The following is an 18,903-nucleotide window of genomic DNA, read 5'->3' as shown; positions in this document are numbered from 1 at the left end:
ATCCTCAAAGTGCTATTCTACCCTTTGTATGCACTAAACTGGTGTTAATTTTCTCCTGGTAGTTGAAAATTTTGTTTTCTTGACGCGTTATTGTATTCCTTAGATGTGCTAATGTTTGTCTCTAATGTGCTAATGTTTGTCTCTAATGTGCTAATGTTTGTCTTTGATATGCTAATTTTTGTGTCTGATGCACTAATGTTTATCTCTGATGAGCTAAATTGATCTGTGATTGAAAGTTTTGACAAACTTGACTTTTGTTTTGAAATTTTTTGAATGTGTGATAGATGATCTTTTCATAAAATGATTAAAACACAACAACAAGTAAGAAGACAATTTGTTTTTGTCTATAATCTAAAAAATGAGTGTATGTTTGATAAGATCTTTTCAAATCCCCATTTGTTTTCATTTGTTTGAACAGAAAGACACATCAATCAAACTCTTTAATCTCAAGGTTCATTAATAATATCAATAGCTCACAACTTAATACTCCTTCATCTGAAACAACCTTGTCACACCCTAGGGTGTGCCCATTTTTGGCCTTTTGTTAGAAGTTTAACCAAAGAGAATTGTTTCTCAATTGGATCAATTTCTTGGGATATGTACGGTGAGTGTCTTGGGGGCATATTATTCCCCACCCTTGCATTATGATATTAGAAATGTTTGGATAACGAACTCGGTGAGGCTTCTACTCCTAAATATTTTTAGTAAGGCTTTCATTCAGTCTTCAATGATAAACTCCCCCAAGAGGCTTCCCAGCCTTTAGAACAAAGGCTTTACGTATCTCAAGGATACAGAGGGAAGGATAATAAGTGAGCAAAACTATTGGATGTGATTTTCAACACAATCCACATTTGATTATAGTGGGTTGGAATACTTGGCGTTAGCCGTTCCCCACTTAGGTGATTCCCCTCTTACCAGCCTTATGGGCTTCTTAGGAGGGAAGGCCTATTAAAGGTTGTATCTTAATTGCAATAATAGAAAGAAAGAAAAAGACTGAGTCTGGCTTTTTTATCATCCAATGATGGGGAGAGCATACACCTATCAATTTTGAATCACGGTAGACAAGTTTGTTCTTTTTATCCCAATATTGCAATGTGATTTAATTGCTACTTGGAGATGTTGCTCCAACAATCATGGTGTTCTTTTTATCCAAGATATAAATTTGATGAATTGTTGCTTTTAAGCCAACAATCACAACGTTTGAACCTTAAAAAGATTTTTGAGAAATAAAACCTGGTCAACAAATAAATCATGAATCAAAACTTGCAATGATGAACCTTGATAATTTTGAAAAATTTTGCAAGAAAAAGACTTGAAACTTGACTAAGATGTTTTTTTCTTTGTTACTTTGTAAATGAAATGTGGATTATCTTCTTTTATTCCTTTGTAACAAAAAGAAAAAAATTCTTGTTCTTTTTAAATTGTACCAAAGAACAATGTGAACTAACTTGCAAGAAAAGAAAGGTTTATTTGTTGTTCATTTTAACCTTTTGCAATAATTGAGATCCTTTTTAAAGCACCAAATAAGAGATCAAGTTTTTTTTTATCCTTGAAAAAATGAATTGTGAGTTATTTTTACCCTTTGCAAGAAAATAAGTGAATACTTTTTACCTTTTATAAGATAAAAAATCTGAAAAATAAAGCAAAATATTAATCTAACTCCCTTGTACCTGGAACAAACATTAGCACCTGCAAAAACCCTTTGGAAAGTTAGTGAAGATTGTGAGCTTACAAGCCTAGAATTTCTTTTGTGTTAAAAAATTTACTTTCTGTCTATAACTGATGTGCTAGAAAACAATCACATGCACCAGAAGATGGAACAAATGAGCTACTTTCCAAAGTAGATGTGCTACTCTGGGGCAACTAAGCGCTATACTAATGATTCTATGTGCTAAGAGAAATTAAGACATATTAGATTGGAAAGGTCTTATATGCACTAGAAATAAGTGTAGATGCACTACTCTAGCCTTCAAATGCACTATAGTAGATGACAGATGTGCTAGAATATCTATTGTATGCACTATACTTTTGCACTTATGTGTTGTTTTGATATTCTTTTTGAAAAGTACCTCCAACCTGTGTGCAAAATAGTTAAAAATTCATGGGTTTGAGCCCCACGGCACCAAAAATGTATACCTCAATGTTGGTACCTTCCAATTAATTAGAAAAATAAGAAACTAGACATACCAATGAAACATTAGATATAAAGACAAACATAGTTAAACTAGTTTAAACAAGGAAATATTCCAAAAGAGTCTCATTGTTCTCTATCTCATAGGATTCCTCAAGTCATGTTTTCTCTTAGATCATTGAATAAATAACCTTTTGAATGACATCTCCAAGAACGAGCGATAATGGATAAAAATGATCTATATGCAACATGCAGCTAAGATCTATGTGAGTATGATAAACTTACTAACATAAATATTAGTTATGATAATGAAACTAACAAGCTATGCTAACATGATAAAATGTTATACTAAAATGCTTCTAAATGATTAAGATAATGATTTAGAATAAAGAGAGGAAATTATTGATGAAATGAACTATAATTTGGATGCATGAAAACTTGGATGATGGATAATGAGAGAAATGAGGCCTATTTATAGAAGAAATGGGCAATTAGATGGTCAAGATTGAATAATATTAACAAGGGCTAGGATTGAAGGATCTAAAATCTATGTGACGCTTTCAAACCAATCCCATGTTGACAAGTGTCAATATGAGAAGGATTGAGAGGGGAGAGAAGAGGCATTAAATGCCTAAAAAAGCATGAGGGTTACCCTAGGAGGGTTTGGTTAGGGTTGAGTTATTGGATAATCCTTTTATCCAAAGGATAAACTCTTGTGCAAGGGTTAAAGAGATAACCATGGTCAAAGCAATTAATTATTAAAGAGACCCATGGGTTAAATGGATAATCTTTTTCTGAAATGGCTCCTTCTTAAGGAATGTGCAAATTATTAGGAAAGGGGTTAGGCTAATTAGAAGGGATTAGAAGACTCTAGAAGAGGTTTAAGCATGCAAGTGGGTTTTGTAGGAGAATGCAAGTGGGAGGGATTTTAGGATTTTAATTGGAATAAAATTTATCTATTTCAATTTATTGGTGCAAATTGCATTTGGATAGATATTTAAATAAATATTGATTTATTTAAATGTTAATATGAATTTTAGATTTTATTAAAATAAATCTTAATTTATTTAAATGAGAAAAAGAGGGATAAAGCATTTGAGGTAAACCATTAAAGGCTTGAGAAGTCTCTAGAATGAAACCATTAAAGGCTTCAAGTCTTTAAAGAAAGCCAATAAAAGTTTTAGTTGATGGGTTTTTGGTTAACCTTTGGTTTAGGAATGTGCAAATCATTAAAGGGTGATTAGGCTAATAATAGGGGTTTAGACATGATTAGGAGAAAGGTTAACTTGCAACTTGCATTTTCTAGAAAGTGCAAGTGGGTGAGGGATTTAGGATTTTAAATAAATATTAATTTATTAAAATGTGAGAGATAGGTTTTTGGGGATTTAATAAAATATTGATTTATTTAAATGTACAGGAAGATTTTGGGGATTAATTTATTTATATGTGAAGGAGGATTTAATTAAACAAATATGATTTATTTATTTATTTAATGGTTTGAATTTGGTTAAGTGTATTAAATCAAATAAATCAAATAATTTATTTAATTAATAGGAAAAGAGGATTGGGATGAATTAATTAAATATTAATTTAATTAATAGTTGGAAAAAGTGAAAGGATTAATTAAATGTGAATTTAATTAATAGTTGGATAAATGATAATTAAACAAATATAAAATTCATTTAATCAAGTGGACAAAAATAGGTGTCTACAATTACAAATGTAACACTGATAATTAAATAGTTAAGATTTGATTTGATTTCTACATTCACTAGCTCTATGCCCAAGCTTATTGCATGAAAAACAATTTACCATTGAAAGTTGATGAGTACCTGGTTTGAGTGGGAGCATAAGACCTCTTGAATATATTTTTATTCTAGATATGAGGCGAAACATTTTGAATAGAGTTCCTTGCTTCATTAACAATCTTGTCTTCTACTAGATTCTTGTCAATAGGGCTAGGCATTGGTTCCACTATCCTATTCTCCTCTCTTAGGTTCAGTTCTTCTTCTACCATCTTTGACCAAATTTTATCTTTTGAGACATTCATAGTCATAGCTACATCCTTAGTCTAATTATAGACTTGTGCTAGTAAACAATTGCCTCTATAATTTTTCTTTACATAGTAAACATTTCCATTAGTTCTTGTACCTTTTGCAACCAATTTTATGAAGCTTACCTTTCTAATTTCACACACTCTCATTAAATATGACCTTATATACCATTTGATACACATCTAACTCACACTCAATAGATTATGTCTCAACCCTTTAGGATAATAAACATCATCATTTTTATGATTACCATGAATAGAAATGCTTCATTTTCCATAAATCGGTGCAACTTCCCCTCTTGCAAGCTTGACCGATCAGCCATCATATTTCTCAAAGTTAATAGACTTGTCTCTATCACTAGTCATATGATTTGAACATGTAGAGGTGATGATCCATGTCTTTGGTTTCACTTTAGTATGTAAAGTAGTCTTTATAGATTTATCTTAATTTCTGCACTATCCATCATTCTTTTCTTCTATAGCTAGGAATAAGTATTCTTCATTAAAGTCATCTTATTATTCAAATGATTAGGGCTTAGTTGAACAAAAAATTATCTTCTACTTGTCTCTATCATCTTTTCTGATATCCCCACATTTCCTCTATAGTTCTCCTTTCATTTGTCATCATCATTAGGTCTTCCACTATAATCCTCTTTATACATACATCTAAAAGCACAACGTCCTAGTGTTCCACAATTAATTTTTTTTAAGGGTAGTTTACCTTCATACATCCTAGTTCCTCTTCTCAATATTCTTACAATTTTTTCTTCAATCTCATCCAAGTCTTCATTCTCTTTTGGTTTTTCTTCAAGCTTATTTGTGGCTTTGAATGATGCTTCCTTCCTTTCCTTCTTGATGTCATCTAATTCTATAATCTCAAAGGTAGCAAGTGACCTGAGGAGCTGGTTCACAATGTATTTATTTATGTCATGACTTTCATCAATGTCATTCTTCTTCAGTTTATATCTTTTGGTTTTTCTTCAAGCTTATTTGTGGCTTTGAATGATGCTTCCTTCCTTTCCTTCTTGATGTCATCTAATTCTATAATCTCAAAGGTAGCAAGTGACCTGAGGAGCTGGTTCACAATGTATTTATTTATGTCATGACTTTCATCAATGTCATTCTTCTTCAGTTTATATCATTTGGGTAATGTTTCCATTATCTTCCTTACAACTTTACTCTCTTCTACCAATCCACCAACACTTTTGAAAATAAATTACCATTTCATTCCCTCAATCATTACAGCCTTCAATGTTTTTGTCATCAAACATTCCCACATTCTTAAATTTGTGTTGTACATTTGTAATCTTGTATTTATTTCTCTTCTCATCTCCTTCAAATATATTGTTTATCTTGTCCCAAATTTCTTTAGCTGACTTAGCCCTTGTGATTTTGATATACACTACATTTTTCAAGCAAGTTACAATTTTAATAGCAGCCTTTGCATTACTTTCTAATGCTTGGATTTCATCAAAAGTTTTAGGGTCATTCTATGATGCAGTACAACTTTTTGTAATGTTTTCCCAAATATCAGCCAACATAGTAGCTAAATGATACTCCATCCTTTCTCTCCAATAAGCATAATTTGTGCCATCAAACTTCGGAGCCTTGAAGGTATAGTCTTGTGCCATCCTGGATCTTCCTCAAGCAATTAAGCTTCAAAAGAAGATCATCACTCTGATACCAATTGTTGAACACACCACAAGACTAAGAGGTGAGGGGGTGAATCAATCTGGACCTTAAAACACTTAAATACCTTTGATCTTCAAAATTAAAACAAGCATATAATCTCGACAGAAATAAATTATGAAAGCCTGAACTACAAAAAATTTCATGAATATTATATTTACATCAATAACCCAATCAAGGAGAAACCACGTTGGGAATAAAACACAATATAAATACAATCTATTAAAATGTTGCCTCTAGAACCCTTTACTCCTAAGAGGAATTGCATATCTAAGGTGAACAACCTTATGGAAAGATACAAATTAGTTGCAAGACTTAAACACATTTTTTAGGGAAAGATACATAAAGTTGCCATGAGACTCACTATCTTCCGTTAGAGAAAGGAATAGGTAAATTGGAATAACCAAGATCTCCTGATCATGAAATTGACCTTGAATCATTGGCTCAAGTGATTGATATCACTGAAAAATCTTCTTACTTCAAACACAAAATTTGAATACTATCACACTGAGAATATCATCATCAAATCTCTCCATAATAATCTTTCACACATCTCCAGTACCAAATTTTTGTTGTAGATCATCCACACCATCTACACATCAACATACACTTATTTTTCAATCTCACTCATACATTTTCACTCTTTTATATGCAAGATTAATCATCAACACCCTTAACTTTATTACATATATCTAGTTGCCTAGGCCTAAAATGTCAAATGCAGTCCTCTCCAAGAGATAGAGAGGACCAAAAAACATTACAATACAATATTTCCAAATGAGGATAATGGACCACACACACTAGCACATTCTCCAAGGTTGGCATCGACTGAAATGTGTAGATGAACAATGAAGCATGCCAACCAGTTAGCCCCAAAACATTCTCCAATGCATGAAACTCAATGCAGATCTACACATGTCCCAATGAGACTCATATTAACATCCAAACTCAACCACCAAATAATATATAGACCAAAAGAGTATGATAATAAGGCTTTTGTGCAAGATAGATTTTTTAGGGTTCTTAAAATCTATGATACCCTCACTCAAGGAATATAAAATATAAAAACAAAAAGAGATCTTATCCTTATATTTGAAATGATTAACCAACACAAAATGATGGCCAAAAACATTGGTAAAGTGACCGTTAAAGGATGAATAGTGCATTAGTTCCTTAAGCATAGTATCCCAAAGGGATTTGATGGAGCTCATTTCAAAGCTACTCTTTTGGTCTAAATATTATTTGGATCATACTCTTTTGGTCTATATATTATTGCCTCTCTTCATAAGTTTATTAGATTATTGCAGGAAATAGGGGAGGCCTTTTTATTATTGCCTCTCTTCATAAGTTTACTAGAATTCAACTTCCTCCTTTTGTTTCCAGCCCTAGTCACAAAATCTATCTTGCACAATCTGACTTTTAGGAACAAAGGTATTGTCACTCTTCTCATTCAGGTTATTCTAAGGATTATTCTAAGGACAAAGGTGGTAGATCACCATTTCCACATCATTTGAACCCCAAATACCCCCATCTAAACTTGGATAAGGAGACTCTTGATGATGCCTTGGGTCTCGCTAGGGATATAGTGGTGAACACCATTATGATGGAAAATGGTATTTCCATGAAATCAAAGAGATGAGCCTTAATATTAGGTAGAGATATTCAATCTATGTTGGGTGAGGGTGTTGAGCATGGTGAGTCGTGGGTGGATAAAGAAGGCAGAAATGTGGTTGCATCTCTTCAAAAGGTTGTGATTAAGTATGAAATCAGATGTGGTCAAGTTTAGCCATAATGTGATTAAATGGTCACCAAGTAGTATGAGGATATTGGTTGAGAAAATTGAAATGCTACAACAAGGCAACCTTCAATTCACCGATTTGAAGGACAAAGGCAATCAGGCTAGTTTTGAAGAGGGCAAAGGTCCATGCACCAATACCTAAGGCCATCTCAAAAATTTTGTTGATTAGTTGCTGAAGGACTTGCATGATATTAAGAAGCTTCTTCAAGAGGCTTCTAAGTATGAGGCTTTTAGTTTTAAAGTCTTAAAGAACCTAAAGCAACTCATTTCTTGTGTTTTTCTCTTGTCTTGGGGCCTGGTGCCTTGTTGTTGTCTAGTCTCTTTCCTCTCCCTTTTATTTAGCTATTGTTCTTGTTTTGTTTTTCCGATGTCTTGTTGAAGGTAGCTTTTTGTATATAGGGTTTTAGGTCCCTTCAAAACATGTTTGACCCTTTAATCAAAACCATACACGAGATAATTCAATAGTATTGGAACACATAAATAGTATTTCTTATATATTGCAGCTTCTACTACACCATCCTTACTTCATCATCATACCATAACACATAAGTACTCTTTCTTGCATATTGAAATTCCACTACACCATCCTTAATTTAATTGGTTGACATCGATGACAACATAAGGCATGTTGAAATCAATGACAACACAACACAACAACTCAAGTTTCCAACAAATCTCTTGATTGGTCTATTGTGTAACTAAAATTTAAGTAATCTAAATAGATTAATTATTTCACAAGATTATTTATTGATAATATTATTTAATTTCTAAGTTTTAATATCGACTAGTACATAATAAGTGTCATTATTGGCATTGAGTTCCCTTGTGCTCTTTGGATTCAAATTGACTAGATGTATTGGCATGATTTCAATCCTCTATTCCTAGATGGTCCTTCCTTGGACTATCTTGTTCCTATAAATGCTTATAAGAATTGACCATTGGATAATAATAGAACTATGTACTTCATCACTAGGAAATACATGAATGTTGTGATGACATTGTGACTTATACTTATACTAGTAATTCTCTAGAGAATCTAGATGATTGTTTAGCCTACCAGGTATAACTACTAATACAAAAATTCTGAGATAATTAATCATATTTATGCTTGAATTGACATCTTGGCACTGAGAATTCCCATATTCTATAATTGTGAAATTTTTCTTATGTTCACTCATAGGCATCTTGTGTGTACATAACACCCAAGGATGAGAAGTGTAGTTAGATGACCTATATTTTCATCTAACATACTCCTAAGTTTCTTTATAATTTAGTGTCGCTCAAAATTGGGCATTTAGTAATTGAATGCAACAAGATCATCATCTTTCAAATTTAATTGCTTGGGATGAATACTTGTTAAGTATTTTAGGATACCACTGAGGACATCTTCTTTTTTATGGTAGCTCGTCTAGAGTTATATGACCTTCATTGGATGTCATGAGGGAACATTGAAACTCTCTTTTTTTCTTCTTTGTTTATTTAGTTCTCATAGTTTGTAATTAATTTAGACATCCTTAAGTAGCATCATACGACTCATCATCATCTTTGTATCTTGTTCTACTTCCATTTCCACATGGTTCTACATTGTTTAATGTTTTAGGAGTTACTTGATAAAAAGACAAAGGTTTTTGTTTTCTTCCTTCACATTCCTTTTAAGACTGGGAAGACATTTTACACACAACCTTGGATTTTTTTTTCCCTAAGGGGAGAGATTTTTTTTGATAATTTTTCATTATATTCAACACTTGTAGTTGAGAATGTATCATCCATCCAAGAGAATCTATGTTAAGGTTGCATGACCTCTCTTCTTCTCTCTTATTGGGGGCCTTTTTCACCATATGGAGTTTTATCCTTACCATTTTTTATCTAGTATATCTTTTTTTTTTCCTCTTTTGAGGAGTTATTTCCCTTTGGTTTTTGTCATTTTCTCTATTTGTGAGAGATTCATTTACATATAGGTCTTTTATCAAGGCTTATAGATAAGGCCTATCATTACATTTTTTCTCATTTTAGTTGCACTTAAGAGGATGTGTTAGATATGAATGAGATAATACCTAACTAGTTTCACTCGTAAATTATTTCACACCTTATTACTTTTTACTTAGAGTATTCTTGTGAATTTATATTTTATGTCTAAAGACATACTATTCAGATGCATGCTATAATCTTATTTTGTCTTACATCTCACCTTTGTTTATATATACAAATGTTTTTTTATTGTAATGAATAAGATAACCAGATTGTATATATAAATCCATTGATAGAATAGATTTATTCTTTCATGTTGTATCTTTGTTGTACTTTCATGAAAACTCTTTAATCTTAATGGTTATCTCCATAGAAAAATATTGCATGATATAGAACACTTCGTACCCTCTTGAACTCATATATCAAGAAAGGAAGAAAAATCGATATGAATTTGATGAAATGAGAAACAAAACTCACGAGTACATGTTGACATATACAAGACATATCAACAATCATAAATTTATCCTCAGTCTCTAAAATCAACCTTATATAAAGTAAATATAAATTTATGATCTCAAGATAATTATCTAAATGATATTTTAATCTTATAAAATACATTAATTTAAAATCTCAATACCTACCTTAATCCTCATATGTGTTATTGATTATTCTTTTACTTATATATATTTAATTATTCTAATTTATCAATGTGCTAATCCAACTAACACTCATTATTAATCTACTTTATTGGATTAGTCTATATTCCACTGAAGGAAAAATCTAAGCAAAATAAAAAAGTGAAAGACTCTAAACATTGTGGACCCTTAAACATAGTGCAAGTGAAATCAGTCTAACCATGTGGGATGCACTTGATCATCCTCAATCACATGCATGGGGCCTAAAAGAAGCAAGAAGACAAAGAATCTTCACTTTACATGCTCATCTTATACTTTTTGTTTTCATTACATTGGATCACATTTTTATGGGCGGTGGTCGGTACACATGCATTAACATGAATCTTTCCACCGACAATCGTGCTGCACATTTGGATCCATCCTAAAATTTAAGACTTGCTTCTATAAATATTTTATAAGATTTTCTTTTCTTTAAGAAGCATTGTGAAGCTGTGGCTTTCCTCAGCTAGAGTAATAAAGAAAGGGGACTTTACCATAGTAAATTAAGTATATGGGTTCTTTCTTCTCATTAGGATATGGTTTCTCACTTGAAATGAAATGTGTTTAATTTGGATGTCAAGGTATAACTAAAAGTAAAAGATAAACTCTATTTCAATGGAACAATATATTAGAACTATTAAGAATAGTTGTGAGAGATTTTTTTTATCCATTGAATTATGATAAGAGCATAATATTTTATGAGATTTTTTCTTATAAAAGGTGCTTGCATTTTGTGAGTAACAAAATGCCAAAGTTTTTTGCGGTTCATAATTTTTTTAATGCATCTTGTTTCTTCTACATATTTTGGGGCTCACAAGAATTTGTATGCATTTTGTATGATAGAGAGGAAGAGGGAGAGTACAAATGATAAAGAGGGGTAGGATAGAGAGAGATAGAGATATAGAGGGGGGGTGGGAGGGAGATAGAGATAGAAAAAGATAAGAGAGAGGGTAAGGGATAGAAAGAAATTTAGAGGGAGGGATAGGGATAGAGAGAGTTAAAGATAGGAATGTAGATAGAGAGAGAGAGGGGTGAGAAAAAGAATAGATGGGGCTAGAGGAAGGGAGGAGATGTAGTTAGAGACATAGTAATGACACAAAGGAGTGAGAAAGATATAGTTATACATAGGTAAGAAAAATATTTGAGGCAATTAGGGAGGAAGGGAGAGGAAGAGTTGCAGAGAGAGAGAGAGAGAGAGAGAGAGAGAGAGAGAGAGAGAGAGAGAGAGAGAGAGGAAAAAATATAAGTAGTGAGGGAGGGAGGGAGGAGTAAATGTGGAGAGAAAGTAAGAAAAATGGTAGAAAGATGAGGGAGGAAGGGAGAGGTAGAGTTAGAGAGAGAAGTGATAAAAAAGTGTACAGGAGGTAGAAAATGGAAGCTAGGGAAAGAGGTGAGGAAAAGAGTAGAGAGTAAAGAAGGGAGGGAGGGAAGTTAGAGAGAGTTAGGGGAGGGACAGAGGGAGAGGGAGAGATAAATTTTAAGATTAAGGTAGAAAGAGTTAGAGAGGGAGATAAAGAGAGAGGTAGGCAAAGATGGGGTACATAAGAGTGATATAGGGAGAGAGAAATTGAGAGGGTGGATCTAAGGGAGGGAGAGGTAGATAGGTGATAAAATGAGTAAGAAAGGAGGGAAGGAGAGGTAGAGGGTGAGAGATAGAGAGTGGTTATATGTAGGGGAGAGAGAGAGAGAGAGAGAGAGAGAGAGAGAGAGAGAGAGAGAGAGAGAGAGAGAGAGAGAGAGAGATGTATAGGTAGAGAGGGGAGGATGGAAGGAGGGGGGTAGAGGGATATGTAGAGAGAGATAGAGTTGGGGAAGGGATTGAGGGAGAGAGAGATGTATGGAGGGAGGGAGTGGTAGGAAGAGAGAGGTGGGTTAGATAGAGGAAGGTATAGGTAGAGAGGTAAGGAGGGAGGGAGAGAGTTGAGAAATAGAGTAGAGAGGGAAGGAGGGAGGGGAAGAGAGGTAGGGAGTGAGATACAAACATATAAAGAAAGGTGAGAAAACTAGTAGAGAGAGAGATAAGAATGCATGGAGAGGGAGGGATTGTCTAGTAGAGAAAAATAGAGAGAGATGAGAATAAATATTAGAGGAAAGGATGAAGGGAGGAATGAAAGGTAAATGGGTGTTGAAAGAGAGTGCATTGGAGGGAGCAAGGGAGGGGTAGATAGAGTAGTGAGAGAAATATGGAGTGAGATATATATATATATATAGGTAGAGAGAGGCAAGAAAAAAATAGATATATGGAAGGATGGATGGTGAGGTAGAGGTGGAGATAAAGAGAGATAGTACATAGGGAAGCAAAGAGATAGAGAAAGGTGAGAGGAATAGGTAGATAGAATGTGTATTGGAGGGAGGGAGATACAGGTAGGAAAGCAGGTAGAGGTCAAGGAGAGATATATAGAGAGAAGTGAGAAAAATAATTGAGAGGGTGTGTTGGAGGAAGAGAGAGAGAGGTAGGGAAGTAAGTAGAGGTGAAGAGGAGATAGATAAAGATAGAGTTAGAGTTAGAGATGGAAAGATGAAGGTATAGAGAGATGAGAAAAAGAGTAGAGGGTAGGAGAGAGAAATTTGGTGGAGGGATTGATGGAGAGGGAGAGAGATATTGGAAAAGATACAAAGGTAAAGAGAGAGAGATTAATAAAGTGGGTATGGAGGAAGATGTATGTAGAGAGAGAGAGAGGTTAGTAAGTATGGAGACAATTAGAGAGGTAAAGAGGAAGAGAGTATTATAGAGTGTTAGATAGGGGAAGAGATAGAAAGAGGTGAGAAAAATAATAGAGAGGGAAGGAGATATATACATAGAGATAGAGAGAGGTGATAAAAAGGGTAGAGAGGGAAAGAGGCATAGAGAGAGAGAGAGATCATCAAAGGAGAAGTATAGAGAAGGAGAGAAGAAAATGTAGGTAGAGAGAGGATATATTGGAGGAAGGAAGAAAGATAGAGAAAGAGGTGAGGGAGGGATAGGTAGGGAGTGAGAGATAGAGATGGAGAGATGAAAAATGAGTAAACAAGGAAGAGAGAGAGAGAGAGAGAGAGAGAGAGAGAGAGAGAGAGAGAGAGAGACAGAGAGAGAGAGGATTGCAGGGAGGGAGACAAAGTTAGAGAGCTAGTAATGAGTGTAAGATGGTGAGAGAGATATATAAGTAGGAAGAGGTAAGATAAAGAGTAGAGAGGGGAGGGAGGGAGAGGGAGGGAGAGGGAGGGAGGTGGAGAGGGTGCATTGGAGGGAACGAGGGTGTGGTAGACACAAAGGTAGTTTCAAAAAGTAGTGAGAGATATATACTGAAAGAGAGGCAATAAAAAGAGTAGAGAGGGAAGGATGGAGAAATAAGTAGTGTTAGAGGTAGAAAAGTTTGGATGGAGAGGGATATATAGAAAAAAAGATAAGAGATTTGGGAGGTGAGATGGAGGGAGAGGGAGAGAGAGAGAGAGAGAGAGAGAGAGAGAGAGAGAGAGAGAGAGAGAGAGAGAGAGAGAGAGAGAGAGAGAGAGAGAGAGAGAGAGAGAGAGAGAGAGTAATGAGTGAAAGATGGTGAGAGAGATATATATAAGTAGGAAGAGGTAAGATAAAGAGTAGAGAGGGGAGGGAGGGAGAGGGAGGGAGGTGGAGAGAGGGTGCATTGGAGGGAGTGAGGGAGAGGTAGACACAAAGGTAGTTTCAAAGAGTAGTGAGAGATATATACATAAAGACAGGCAATAAAAAGAGTAGAGAGGGAAGGATGGAGAAATAAGTAGTGTTAGAGGTAGAAAATTTTGGAGGGAGAAGGATAGAAAGAAAAAAGGATAAGAGAGAGAGAGAAAGAGAGAGAGAGAGAGAGAGAGAGAGAGAGAGAGAGAGAGAGAGAGAGAGAGAGAGAGAGGAGTATACAAGTAGAGAGATGAAGAGAGAGTGTTGAACATTATTTTGTCATTGATTACAAAAGAGTCAAAATTTTAGTGAAAATTAAATATAATCATACATTACTTCATGTGTCTAGTAGCTATAGTAATTTTAATAGATTATATCATAACACAACTAAGCATTTGAGTTTCAAAAGGACTGTGGCATGCTATGGTTGATAGGTATCTTAATGTTATCATTATGATATATTTGGAATTCATCTTGAGTGTTTATCAATTATGATATTTAATGGAAGAATATGTCATATATTTGTAAGGTGTACTGTTGAGAAATAGTATGTGCACCTAGTTACACTGCCACAATGTGTAGTTTTGCATTGTGTTGTAGTTGTGAGTTATGGCCTATGGTTTGGAAGATAAGTAATGCTACATATGAAGTATAAAATTCTAGAGTTTCAAAGGATAAATTTAATAAAAAAGAGTTAGGTGTAATGAAGTATTAACCATGCCCACCTTGATCAACTATGTAGATTGATGCTAGAGGATTGTATCAAGTGCCAACTAGAGGAAGCATGTGAAGTTATTTGGGACTAATAGTATCTATGTTGGGTAACACATAGTATGTACCTTCTAAATTAATGTATAGGCTTTTAGATATGGCCTATATTACATGTTTAATTTAAGGCTTATTCACATGGATGACTTGTAAACACATTAATCTTATTTAGGCTAAGATATGAATGTAATTATTATTCACACACACACACACAAACACACATAGATATAGATTTATATTTCCTAGTACATATGTTAATATGAATATCTATATATTATGTGAAATTATGCAGGTCATGTTATGTGAATAACATCTCAATTGTTGTTAACATTTCATATAAATATCATACTCATTGTGTACGAAAGTTTTGAAGAAGATTAGATTAGAAAGAATTTTTTGTTGAAGGTTTACATTTTATATCTCTTATATATTTTATTAAAAAAAAAATTATATGTTGATTAGGTGCTTAGATATTGGAGTAGCATATTTGTGTCTCTTATAGGTTGGTACCTACAAACGTACTTGGGAATTGGTGTCTCTAATAGGTTGGTACCTACGTCAAATTATGAATTCCTTATTATATTCCTATTTTCTTGTGAGTCTTGATTTGAAAAATAGACATATATATCTATTATCACCAATGTTTTTCTCTTCCATGTTTCCGCATAAATATGTTCTTTTGTGTGGATGTGTGTTTATGTTTTATCAATAAAGAATGACTATTAAATATTTTTATAATGGTTTGGATTTGTAGATGAGGAAAATCAGAATCAATACATAAAACAAAACAACACATGCAATCTATCTAAGCTAATCATAGAAACTCAGATTGAATGCTAATATTCCTAGTCCTACCAACAAAGTATAAAATGAACACAAACCATTCATTATTTCTTTAGGTAGACCTCACTGCTCTTCCTTTCAGTTCTAATGTGGATATGTTGCTCTCAAGAAGACAAGTGAATGAAACGATGAAAGAGAATGGACTTGATATGTGAATCTTAATCAAAATGTGTGATTAAAGATGACTGATTGGATAACTTAGAAAAAAATGACTGATGCTAGATAAAATGAGACAGAATAAGGATGCATAAAAAGTTAGATTGCTAAATTAACCGACAAAATAAAATTACTTGAAAGATAGATTATTAGACAATTGGATAGAATGAAATTACATGAAAGTTAGTTGCGTTGATTGAAGGGGAGGCCTCAATTTATAGAAAACCAAAGACTCGATGGATGGGAAAGATCAAAAATATTTTTAATTGGGTGGACAAACAAGATTGAACACACGACAGAGCTATCATTCAAGGAAGGATGAAGGAGAAGAAGGAAAAAGCGACAAAAAAAGAAAAAAACATATTTTGGGGGATGCATAACTCATTTTTGAATTAAAAATTAAAATTAATGAGATATTTAGGATTTTCAAAAATCAAAGATAATCTATGAGACAAAGTTACCATTTTCAAAATTGGGAAGATATTTTCATTTAAAAATTGAAAAAAGCAGACATTATCCTCATTCATGAAGATAACTAGGAAAATTTCATAAATAAAGATATTTATTTAGTTCGAATATATAATTAGATAATCGAATAAATAAAATGAATTATTCAACTATAGGTTAAAATAAATTATTCTTTAATTAATCAATTAAGATTATTTAATCAAGGGAACAATTTGTAATTAACCAAATAATGCAATATTATTTAATTAATTTTAAATGGAAAGAGGTTTGATGATAGATTAGGGCAGAATAATTAGTTAAAAGGGGTTTAATTAATTAATGAATTAATTAACCTAATTGGGCAAAATGATCACACTGATATCCAAAGACCTAAAAGGGGTCAAATTAAGTCAATTTGGGTCAAAACAGGTGTAATTAGAAAGAATGGGAAAGGCTGAAAAGGAAAAGAGGTGATTAGAGTGAAAAACTACAAAATAGGGCAAATCGGGTAAAACCGAGCAATATCGAGTAAACCGAGTCAAAGCGGGTCACCAGATGGAGAAGGGACAAATGTAACACCATGTGACTAGAAAAGAGGTCAAAATGAAACTTTGACATATGACTAGGAAAGAAAGGGGATCCAACAGTATCGAAAACAAAAGACGGGAAGTGGTGAAACCCTAAAAAGTAGACCTAAAACCGAGATGGAGAAAAAAGTCAAAATAGAAATTACCGAAGCGAGAGGAGAAAAATCCAACACAAGGGGGCTAAATCAAGGGTCAAAATGCAACTTTTTCACTAGGAGTGGGAAGAGAGGGGAAGAATCTAAATAGGTGTGAAAAAATTTAAACAGGAGGGTAGAATTAGGGGCAAAAAACCCTAATCGAGATGCAATTAGGCAAAACGTCACTGCAAGGGAGACAAGGGAAAGGTCTGACACAAGACAGATGAGGTTAAGGGAAAAATTCAATCATAAACCTGAAATGAGTAGACAAAGAAATAATCTAATCAAGGAATGGATGGGATAGAATCATGTGAAAATAAGGAAGTTTATACGCACAATAATGTTAAAAGTAGAGAACGAAGGTGGTGTAGATTTTAAGTGTCTACATGATTCATACTTAAAAAATTTATTAATGATAATTAATGTTCAATCAAGTTCAAATTTACATATACTGATTAACCCCCTCTTAGTATATAGATGTTCTTAATAATTGGTATTAGATAATATTTCCTTGGATGAAGCCTTAAATCCAAGATGGTACAGTCTGTTTCTCAAGAAGGCATTTTCAAACAAAGCACCACTCTTCAATGCATCCAATTATACATTTAGGAGTGTATTAATGGAAGCATATTTGATGGCCCTGGTTTCTAATATTTGGCAATCAATTATGGATGGGTATGAATTCCCCAAGAATCCCCTAGGATATAAAACTAAGAAGAACGATTGTAAGAAAATCTATTTTATGTGGTTTATCTAATTCTAATTTTCCAAAAATAATACATATTGTAGGACTATGAAAGAAGTATGGACTAAATTAAACAATATATATGAAGGAGGTGACAAGGTTGAATAATCAAAGCTTCAAACCTACCAAGGTTAATTAGAGATTATGAAAATGAAGGAATAGGAGAATATTGCTATAGTATCACCTTTGTTTGATGAAATTTTTAATGCCTTTAGAGGACTTGGTGAAGAATTAAAAGATATAGTGACTATGAAAGAGGTACCAAGATCTCTTCCCCTAAGGTTTGATCCTAAGGTTTCTATAGTGAAAGAACCTAAATATTTGAATACACTAACCATGAATATGTTATAAAAAAATTTGAATTCTTATGAGATAATGATGAATAATGATAGGTCTGTAAGAAAATAGGCAACATTCAGGGTGTCCAAAACTCAACATGATCCAAATTTTGATGATGAATCCAATCTAGAAGAAGAAAACTTTGTTAGAAATATATAGAGAGGTTCGAAAAGTAAAAAGGTTAGTTACCTTTCAAATGTTTTATTTGTGGTGAAGTAGGACATTTCATGCCTAAGTGTCCAGGAAGAACTATTACAAAATTCAAAAAAGGTTTTTCACCAATGAAGAAAATAAAATTATTCATTTGATGATGATGGTCAATTCACTTCTAGAAATGATGGCAAAAAATGGTTTATTCATGTATATGGAGACTACGAGAATGATGTAGAAGGAAAGAAGTACAAAAATGAAGATGATTAGGTAGATCTTTTAAAATAACTATATTGCATCGACAAATAAATCAAGACTAAAGAAGAGGATTGTTGAAGCATTAATGTTCTTGATTCCTCATTAATTTTATAATAGTGTCTATTATTTTATTTTTAGTTTGTTGTTTTAAATCAATGATACTAAGTTGATTTACGTCACAATTCTTGAAAGTGAATCTATCCTACAACAAAATTAGAAATAATATTCTATATTATAAACCAACATTTACGGCTATAAATCTTTTAGTCTTGGAACCAATATTCAATATAAAATTTAAATAACTTTCAATTCATATACTATAAACATAAAAAGTATATGGAAATAAAATGGATCAAATCCTTAAACTAAATAATTTAATCAATCCACTTTCTCACTTAGATAATCAATATTTAAGGTCTAGAGTAATTTTGGAGTTATCAATCATTCTTAGAGACCTAGTAGAATTTATATTTTCTCCTCCTTCAATTGTGAGGATTTTCACCATTGATGAAATGAAGGCAAAACATTTGGC

This window comes from Cryptomeria japonica, chromosome 2, assembly GCF_030272615.1.
Source record: "Cryptomeria japonica chromosome 2, Sugi_1.0, whole genome shotgun sequence".
In the NCBI taxonomy this organism is placed as follows: Eukaryota; Viridiplantae; Streptophyta; class Pinopsida; order Cupressales; family Cupressaceae; genus Cryptomeria; species Cryptomeria japonica.
This window is presented reverse-complemented; position numbering follows the sequence as displayed.